The 10,184-nt window shown below is 34.7% G+C and overlaps 2 long non-coding RNA genes across 2 annotated transcripts; one reads left to right on the forward strand and one right to left on the reverse strand.

The window, feature by feature from the left end:
• The first annotated feature begins 819 nt into the window (after window positions 1-819).
• LOC125063776 lies at window positions 820-2,494 on the forward strand. Its single transcript, XR_007119564.1, has 3 exons — window positions 820-1,180; window positions 1,352-1,513; window positions 1,745-2,494. It is a non-coding gene; the product is annotated as an uncharacterized LOC125063776 (long non-coding RNA).
• On the reverse strand, window positions 2,492-4,485 carry LOC125063777. The gene is made up of 2 exons (XR_007119565.1): window positions 3,747-4,485; window positions 2,492-3,692 (listed from the first exon to the last, which is right to left on the reverse strand). It is a non-coding gene; the product is annotated as an uncharacterized LOC125063777 (long non-coding RNA).
• Between the last annotated feature and the right edge of the window lie 5,699 nt (window positions 4,486-10,184).

The raw sequence follows: 10,184 nt of genomic DNA on the forward strand, positions 1-10,184 counted from the left end.
CGATAATATGTTCATGCTCGTCATGGAATTCCTTTAGTAAGCTTAGCCTGTGACCCTTTGGTACATAACAAAGCAAACACGATTTACCTTCTCCGAGCTTACGTATGAGATCGGCGGTCTCGGAGTCGGCTCATTGAGCCATCTGCGCCCAGTTCAAGGGCCGTTCTATGTTATTGATTTGCAACGCTAGTGGATTCCTACTCAAGTAATCCGCATGACCCATCATGGTACCTTTACGATATTGAATTTCAAAATGAAAGCCCTGCAGATAAATCCACCAGCGTGCAACTCGTGGAAGAAAATGCTTATTACATTCAGTGGCCTTCAAGGCATTGCAATCTGTGACTATCTTAAAACTTATACCAACCAGGTAATGCCGAAATTGTTGCTGATCCTTGACGACCGCCAACGTTTCTAATTCATAATATGAATGGTATTTGGGCTCCGCGCCCTGGGTGACCCTACTAAAATATGCTACTACTCGTTTATTACCATCCGTGTGGGCCTGCACGAGCACGGCGCCATATATATCATATGTTTTTTTTACTCCAAAGAAATCTCTTCTTTCAGATTTGAGGCATGGGAATCGAATGTGGAGGACTTATGGGTCACCTTACATATAAATATTAATAAAATAATAAAGAAACTTTCGATATGACGTGTAGTATACCTGCCTCCTTCTGTAAAGATTGGGACTTTGACACAATTTTTAGACAGCGTTGACAGAGCTTTAAACTTAAGTGATGGCGTCATTATTCTAGGTGATTTCAATCTAGGGTTTTGTTTTTTTTTGTTTAGGTGCATATTCAAAATTAACTTAATTATTATTTTCACTGATCAATCTCCATCGTGCCTTCTCCATCTACACGACACTGGCGAAGTACCTTGTGCCCAGTTGGCACAAATAAAAGCCATTAAAAAAAAAAAAATCTAGGGTTAAGTAATGGAGGAGAAAACGCAAAGCTAATTGCAGATGTCGCTTTCATCGCTTGACCCATGACAATACGCTGTCAGTATTCAGCATTTCTTTCGTAAACCTAAGATTTAGTAAATCTTAAAAGGTGTTCACAAGTGAAAACTGCTGAAAAATGTATTCGACTTGGACTGTACCTCAATTAAAAGCAGAATTGAAGACTCGGGGCGGTTCTTTAAAAGGCAGAAAGGCAAATCTTGACACGAGGTAATCACAGTGGATATTTTTCAAAAACACTTTTTTTTTTAAATCATTTTATAATCCCTTTCAAAACTATTTGTTGTTTATTCAGCCTTGTTTAATTGATATTATTATATTTTGATAGCATGTGTTTTAGTGTGTAGTATTACTGCTTATAACAATTCTTTTTTATTACAGGCTCGAATGTTTCGAGCGAAATTTCAATTTTGTTAAACAGCAAGTTCATGAAACGGATGATGTTAAAATGGATTTACCATCCATTGATGTATATCGGGACATCAATGCAAGCACAAGCCTTCCTCCCATGACGAAACAACATATTCTATAATATTACAATGAGTAAGTATTTTTTTCACGATGAATGAGTAATTTAGAGGAATTCATACATTGTTTGGTAGGTACTAAAAATCAGCCCCTCCAAACCACAGCACAAAGCTGAGCTGGCCCTAATCGGCAACTTTAACATTAACTTGAAAAATTGCCATGTTTTCCGAATAAACATTTTCTTTCTGACTTACTAAGTCTGAAAGTATTAAGAAAATATAAATCACAAACCCTGTTTTTTTACAGATTCCATAAAAAGCAAGTTGACGGGCTGCAATTGTATGAAGCAAGATTTTTAGTAGTTGTTAGAGCAGCTACAGTAGGTGAATATACCTTTGTTAAAGGCATAACTCGTGCTTCGATAAAACGGCTTCAATATGAAGTGAACATTAAGATACATGCTAGAGGATCAATAAAGGAATCTCAATGTGAATGTGTGGCAGGTAGTGGTACAAATGCCCATTGCAAGCATGTGGCTACTGTGCTCTATGCCATAGAGCATATGGTGCGTGAAAAAATTATAATTAAACATCAAGTGCCAACAGAAAAATTGCAAAAGTTTTATGTGCCACAGAAAGTTTTCACTGCATCTCCTATGATAACTTAAACTACCCATGAAAAGAAATGTGGAAAATACAATATTTTCCCCATGCTCTATGCTAGTGGACAAAGAAGAATATAAGAAAAGATTTAGAAGTTTGATCCTAAATCACCCATTAAAAATGCCAATTAAACACTTGTATGAGCCAGCAAATCCCTATGCGGTGGAAAGGGATCATACTTATTGTAAGGAAAATGCTGAAACCAACCTTTTAATTCTGTAATGTTTTAGTCTATACTTATAAAGATCTGAAAGTGATTTACGAGGAAAGGTATGAAAAATTTATCAATTGTGATAACAGTATTGGACAAATTTTATGTGGAATATTTTAAAAAGGCCCTACTTAATAAATATATTTATAAGAATTACTTAGAAACATTAAAACCCACTGATTACTTTGGACTTTTATTTCACAATTCCTTCTTTAAAATTTCATAGCATAACACAAATAAAAAATATTCTTGATAATAATGGCACATAAAAAGAATTCACATCACCTTTTAATATTTTAAATGTTTTTGTTAGCCCAATAAGACGTTCAATATGTATACGATTTTTTGCTAATTGTATATCATGTTTTAATTTTACACCAAGTACTTTGTGATAGACCCTTCAAAAATGTTGGTGTATAAATGGCAACATCTTTTTGTTCAAATAGATCTTGCACATTGAATCCACGGTCAGCCATAATTGCATCTTTTTCATCAATAACAGCTAAAAGGGAACTTCTTTCCGTTATTTGGCGGTCACTGGTAGATCCTGCATATCCATCTGAACAAAACGATATCAGGCCACCAGGTGTAGCACCCACCAAGAATTTTATGGTGTTGTGGTGTTTGTAGCTACTAAAAGTTGCTTGTTGCGCTGTAGGGTTTTTTGGTTTTGTTATAGGTATTTCTGTCCCATCTATTATTATCACTCTGGTAGCTGGATGATGTTGCTTAAATGAATCTGGCATATAATAATCAACCAGTGAGCGACTAGGCCAAATATCTATATTTTTCCACAATTCATATACAAAATTTACCCATGTAAAATATGTTCCCTACAGCAGTAGTACTTATACCAAAAAAATTTGCCATCTCAAAATCAGGTTTATTTCTTCTTAGTTTAACTAACATCGAAATTGATCAATTACACTGATGAAATGATATGCCATTGGTAATAACGTAGAGAACACCAAATTAAATTTAGAAACTTCCTCTAAACCTGTATAAAACAAAACTGATCTGGCATCTGATAACATATCATCCGAGGAAAAGAATCTAAATAAATGTGGAGTTTGAGTTGATACTCTATTTGGAGCGGATCGAGATGGGGCTACCCTGATTTCCTGGGCTGGACTGGTCATCAGTTCAACTTCAACTTGAAAGACAGGAACCTGAGACGAAACTTCAATGGTATCTTCAGGTATAGAAGGAATATTAATGTCAATCTCTGTTGCAGATGTTGATGGGAAAACCAGTGTTTTTCTACAATCACGTTTCAAATATCTTTGTTCCCTTGCGATACTTGCTGTGGTAGTGGGTTTCTTCCAAGCGAAAACAGTTGGGATTGCAGTCTTTTTCAAATATCTATGAAGTTGAAGTAAACCTAAAATGAATGCATAATAATTAGTGCTTATTACACACCTATATTTATGCAAACCTGTAGAACAGCTGATGCCTTCATAATCGGATTCAATAAAATGTTCCGAACATAACCTCGAAAAGTTTGTAGCTTTGAAATTAAGTTTTTTCAGAGCTTTTTCCCAGAGTCTTCTTATGCGTAAATCATTAGGGAAACTGTGATTTCCATTATTATTACAACCGATTGCTGCACAGCGAGGCATGTTTGGAGAAAAATAATGTTTTATCTTGTGTTATAATAATAAAGTTTGGGATTTGACGTTTGTTTGCATTTGTTATGGGTCAAGCGTTACCAGCGCTACTAGTGGCAAAGTTTGGCAGTTTTCTCCTCCATTGGAGATCGCCAAATAATGAAGTTTTTATGACACCTTGTAAATATAGCAATACACTTGGCTTTGCCTTGATTGACTTTATGTCTATGAATAGCCTAAAGCAATTTAATAGTATAGGTAATAGCGATGATCGTTTCTTAGATTTAGTATTATGTAATATGTCTATTATTAATGTATCAGCCCCCTCCGACTCGTTAATTAAAATATACGCGAATCATCCTAGTTTATTGTTAATTATTGAATATTCTAAAATATCTTTTTTGCGAACGAGAGGTAACACTAAACTTAACAATTTTGTGTCTATAATAGGGGATCTGAAAACCATTGATTGGAATGATAGCCTACGCTCTCATGTCACAATATAAACAAGTGCTTTCATATTAAATACACAAGAAAAAAAACCACTTGTTACTGTGTATAAGCTTGACAGCGCGCCATTGAAGGAGGTTCAGAAGTGAGAAGATTCGTGACTTGGGTGTTATTATCGTCAAAAAATTAACGTTTACATCACAGGTCAATAAAGTAGTCACCACGTCCGCACGAATGCTTGGATTTCTTAAACGGAATGCAGATTGTTTTGATTGTACGACTCTTACAGGATATTAAAATTGTCGTCCCTTACTCATTCCTTAGGTTTAAAATCAACAATATTTTCCAAGTTCCTTCTGCCAAAACTAACCTAGGAGTTCAGGCACCTCTCGTTCGAATTCTTCGCGATTTTAACGAATTGAAAACAGCTTATCCGGAGCTGGATATATTCGGTAGTGGGCTGATCGGTTTTAGAGAAAGCATTGTGGGGTGCCTTTCTCGAACCTAATTCGCTGTTTTACTGATGATTTTTCTGTTTTTTCTGCTTTAAGTGCCAACAAATTTCTATAAATTTTTTTTGTTGTGTGCTTGTATTATCTTATGTTTTAATTGTATTTTTTAAATTTTAAATTTCAATTTTTAATTTTATGTTTACGTTAATTGTCACACATTTTAGATGTAAGATTTTGTAAAATAATTAGTAGATTGAGTACCTACTGTGTTATGTCGTAAGCTTAATAACTAAATCTATAAATAAATAAAAGGTTGGCTTGCCTTTAAACCCTTTTGTAATTAGTTTGGACACAGACTGGTGGTGGCGCCAAAAAATTTAGCAATCGTAACAAATTGTATCAAACCGTTTTTAAAGAAAACTGATTTAAACGCTAATTGTAGAAAATCCCGCCGACTTTATTCGTAACGTCAAGTTAAATTATATTTGCAATCAATTCTCGTTTATCTGTCAATCGATTTATCTAAATATTAGTCGTTACCAAAGACAACGTGATCCTCCGCTGTCAGTTTTTTTATAGGCAACCTTCATGAAACAAGCGTACCAATTCTTAAAAGGCAACTCACACGCGAGCCCTCTGGAATTCAGAGTATGAACACTGTACGGCGGTAGAACTTTATATCAGTTGAGCCTTCTGCCCCTATTAAATAAATTAAAAAAGTAGGTGATAAGCTTACATGCCGACGTTTTGGGTACGATGTTTTTACCGTACGACCGAGTGTAAAATCTACACAGAAATGTCACCCTCAGCCTAAATCTTTCAGCAGTTTCTTTTTAATTATAGTTCCCTACTTCTAATCCTTATCATCAATCAATCAATCGTCAATATTCACGTAGAAGTTTATCAGCGGCGGATTATAAAGAATTGATAATACCTTATCTTAATTACCGTCTGCACTTAAAGGAGGTTACATAGTCTGTCCTTATTGTTATAACTATTGCTTTGTCATTGATTAAATTTAAATACACCAAAATTATGTGAGGATAGGTTAGGTCTTAGTTAAGTCTATTGAAATGCAATTTTCTAAATCTACGAGCAATCTACTTAGATTAGCATTCTACGAGCGATACTCTAAATTCTACGTTTGACTTCACTGTTCTATAGACGTCAGTACACGTAGGATCCTAGATATGATTGAAGGGTTTACAAAAAAATAGGGAACAGAAACAAATGAATTATATTCAGTCTTATATTTGAAAAACAAAATACAAGCAATGCCTATATTAATAATATAATTTAGAATAAAGCAACCTTTCGAATGGTTTGTCCTTAGACGGTTTCTAAAATCTAATTTGGTCAAATGAGTCAAATTTTATGATATATGTATCCACATACGACGATAATATTTATTGCAATTTATTGTCAATCAATTACACCTTATCACTAAATATTTTGCAAATAAACAAATGCAACAAAATTTGTGGTTTATAATATGTGAATGAAACCGAAATAATATAAAAAAATATGTTACTAAAAGCATTAATAAAGAATACATAATACCACTTATGTATATTATTGCGTATCTTAAGATATCGATAAAGACTGATGCCAATACGTAGTTACAGTGATCTTAAACCGTATCACGAAAGTGCCATGTCGTCTTATATAACTTCAGATATACGGTCTAAACTCTAAACAACGTCAATATACTATTATCATTGACAGAAATATTATTCTTAAATTCATTCAGACATTCCGACTCCGGAAAAAGAAGAACACCAACCTATAATAATTAGGGACTCAGTTTGACGACTCATTGGTCTAGTGGTTAGTAGCCCTGGCTGCGAATCCATGGGTCCCGGGTTCGATCCCCGGCTGAGACGAACATCGATGTGATGAGCATTTGGTGTTGTGCTTAGGTCTTGGGTGTTTAAATATGTATTTATATGTCTATCTTTCTATAATATGTATGTATATCCGTTGCCTAGTACCCATAACACAAGCTTCACCAGCTTAGCATGGGACTAGGTCAATTGGTCTGAATTGTCAAAAAAAAAAGGTTCACAATATCAAATTATTATGACATCATATCGAGCTCGTTCAGTCTACGGTCAAAGATTTTCAGTACCTCGTAGCACAAACAATATAATCATGTTATCGTCATAGAATGGAAAACTGGAGCATCGCATTTGAAACGAAAATGTCGATGTAACTGTATTCACGATAATTTCACTTCCCTAATAAAAAGGCATAAACCAAACACCCCTTTTATAAAAATATAAAACTTAATAACCAAGCAACTCTCCTTCAATCTTGAATTTTAATACCTACCTACCAAAAATGGAGAGTATAATTTTAAAGGCTGGGCCTCAATTAATTAATCACAGTTCATAATCACTACGTCTTGTCTATAATCTCAAACGCGCTATCTATTTCTTCTTCAGGTGATAACTCCGTACTATGTCGCCTTTTTGTTTCCGATTTCTGATCCACTGTTTTTTGCTTGTCTTGATGTTCCTGAAAAAAGACATAATGAACAAACTAAGCTAATTGGATACTGCTTTTTAGACACAGCTCAACAGCTGTATACCTATATCAATATTTACTATATAATTGCCACGTGTTAATAAGTATGTAAATGCAACCTTGTTATAAGTTTTATCAAAATTTTAAGCCTTACTTAACTACTGCCGTTTAATAGTGTTACCTAGTAAAGTTTAAAATGAGTTCGATCCAATCTAAAGCTACCTGTTTTCACTGCTACTTCACTGCACGTTCATCGTTAACTTATGGAGTATTCGTAGATGTTCACCAATCTTTGTATATATAAATAAAAGCTATTTTAATAGCGACTTTCTGTCGAATCACAACAATTATCCCGAGTATCACTAATTCCAGATTGATCAACCAATCCGTAAGCTAGAATTTGTTTCCCATCCGCAGACAAAAATATACATATCATGCTTGTCCCCTTTTTTCATAACTGACTTAAAAAGAAATAAAAATATTTCCCACCTGCCCATAAACCTCCAACGACAACGATTGTCGTTTTTTGTTCGCCTGCCTCATTCTCCCCGATCTAGAAATAGACAACTTCCTTCTAAGATCTGGTGATGGAACATCTTCCTCTTTGTCCTCAAACCGGGACTTGCGTCTCTCTGACGTGTTAAATATAGATTTTATTATTTTGGCCATTTTTAGAGTACAATGTTGACACGCATTCCCTCTGAGCTTTGGCACAACCTTTAAAAATATTTATTATTAAAACAAAAAGTAATAAATTAAATAATATAACTGACGAATCAAAAACCAGTAGGACCGAGTAAAATTTATAAAAAATATAGCCTACTCACCTAATCACCCATGTCTAACACAAACACAAAACAGTGTATTGTTTTCACTTATGTTTAAAATTTCTATTTGATTACGAACAAGGTGCAAGCAACAGTGCACTGTGTGATTATTTACCATATAATAGTGATAAGATAACACAATCACCAATATATAAGATAATATACATGATTATCATTATACGGCTAATGATATTTTCGCCTTTGATAAATGATTCGCGATGCCTATCAGTTGATTAAGTTACAATTTATGAAACAATTTTTTTTTATTCTAAAATACAACGACAGTTTTTTGTTTCATTTTTATCAGAAACGGGTATTTGTCTACACTGCGTTTTATAAACGTTGTAATTCTAGAATGGTCAGGTGGGTTGACAATATTCAAGTATGGCGCCGCCGTTATCTTACGCGAACTACTGTTAGTCACGTAATATAAACGTAACGTAACATATAAAATATAAATCTTTGATAGCTTACACGTAAAAAAAAGGAATAATTAAAATTTGCCATAGGAGTACGAAATAAGCATTAACATGGTTTTGTTATTATGTGTTCCGTTTGACGTCCGAGGTCCATTATGAGAGTACATCGTTTCCTTTTCCGCCCAAATCGCTAGTATCCGACCTTTTCCCACCACGTGACACCGCCGCCAGCGCCCAGCGTTTGAAACTGGAACTAACTTTTTATCGCGCTAAAGCAAGCCGCCAGAGTTCTTGTTCATTGTTGCGTCGTTTTTCGTCTTGCACAGTCGCTAGTGCACACTTAAAAACGAATCAGTATATTCAAAGTTATATCGACCTAAAATTTATTTTCAAAGTGGAAATAATTATTTCGTAAAATGGTTAACTCGGTTTTCACGTTAAAAATATAAAATGGCTAATGAAAGTGCTAAAATCGGTGTAAATGTGTTGGCTACGCGGTCAAACGTGCCTCACCCGCGCTTTACAAGGCCGTCTCATATCACGGGAGATATTGTCTCTGCAAGTTCTGACAAGCCGAGTTCTTCGCAAAGTTCGAGTACGAGTGAAGAGGATGAAGAACCGCCGCCACAGCAGTAATTCACGTGATTATCCTCAGGTTTGAGCAATTGTCGCAGTAATTGGTGAGTCACCTTAATAATACTTTTTTACAATTATGCTGCGTCGTCTAGCATGTTACATAAAGTGACCGAATCTAATAATGCAAACCTACACGACCCTTTTTTGAACCATGCGGCTGTAGTTAATGATATTGCTCATTTAGACGTGTCGGTTCAAGAACCTCCGAGTTATAAATTATAATATTAATTTCAATGCAGAGGTTTTTACATTTCTGATTTGAACTGTGTACGTTATATTGATATACAAAAGAAATACGTTGCTTTTCCTGCTTTTACCGATTTAAAAATGAGTTTATCAATAAAGCGTTACGTAGCGTTTTAGTGGTCTTCAGTCGAACGCGGTTCTTAATTTAAATTCTATACATAATAAATTGCAAGAATGTTTTGATCAAACTTTAAAAACATGTTATAGAAGATTTAGATAAAATTCCCACCCCTCGGAGTACATGTTTAATCCTGAAAAATTATCTAAATATTTACAAAATGTTGGTAGTATTATCAAAATTGACAGAATTCGCGGGTACCAATCTTAAACAATACGCGTTAAATCACGCATACGTTTTTAATCGCCTGTAGCTTCAACGTCTCAGGTTAGTCAAAAGCCCTTTCTTGGTAACCGATACAACTCAAAACAAGGACAACAGAGTCACAACTTCGATGATCACGAAAATAAAAAATGTGAGCCGTCACGGGACGCCTGGCAGATGTGAAACATCGACATTATTTTGTTAAAATAACGATGACTATTTATTGAATAAACATTTATTTTCATTTAAATACAAAAATTTACGAATTTATTTCAAAACGTGACTACTTAATTCGTTTAATCAGTGACTTCGAAATACACCGTACACACTACTGCATATAGACTGTATATATACCATCATATAGCGTGGCATCGCCACGGCATTTGTC

Source organism: Pieris napi, chromosome 3, assembly GCF_905475465.1.
Source record: "Pieris napi chromosome 3, ilPieNapi1.2, whole genome shotgun sequence".
Taxonomy (NCBI): Eukaryota; Metazoa; Arthropoda; class Insecta; order Lepidoptera; family Pieridae; genus Pieris; species Pieris napi.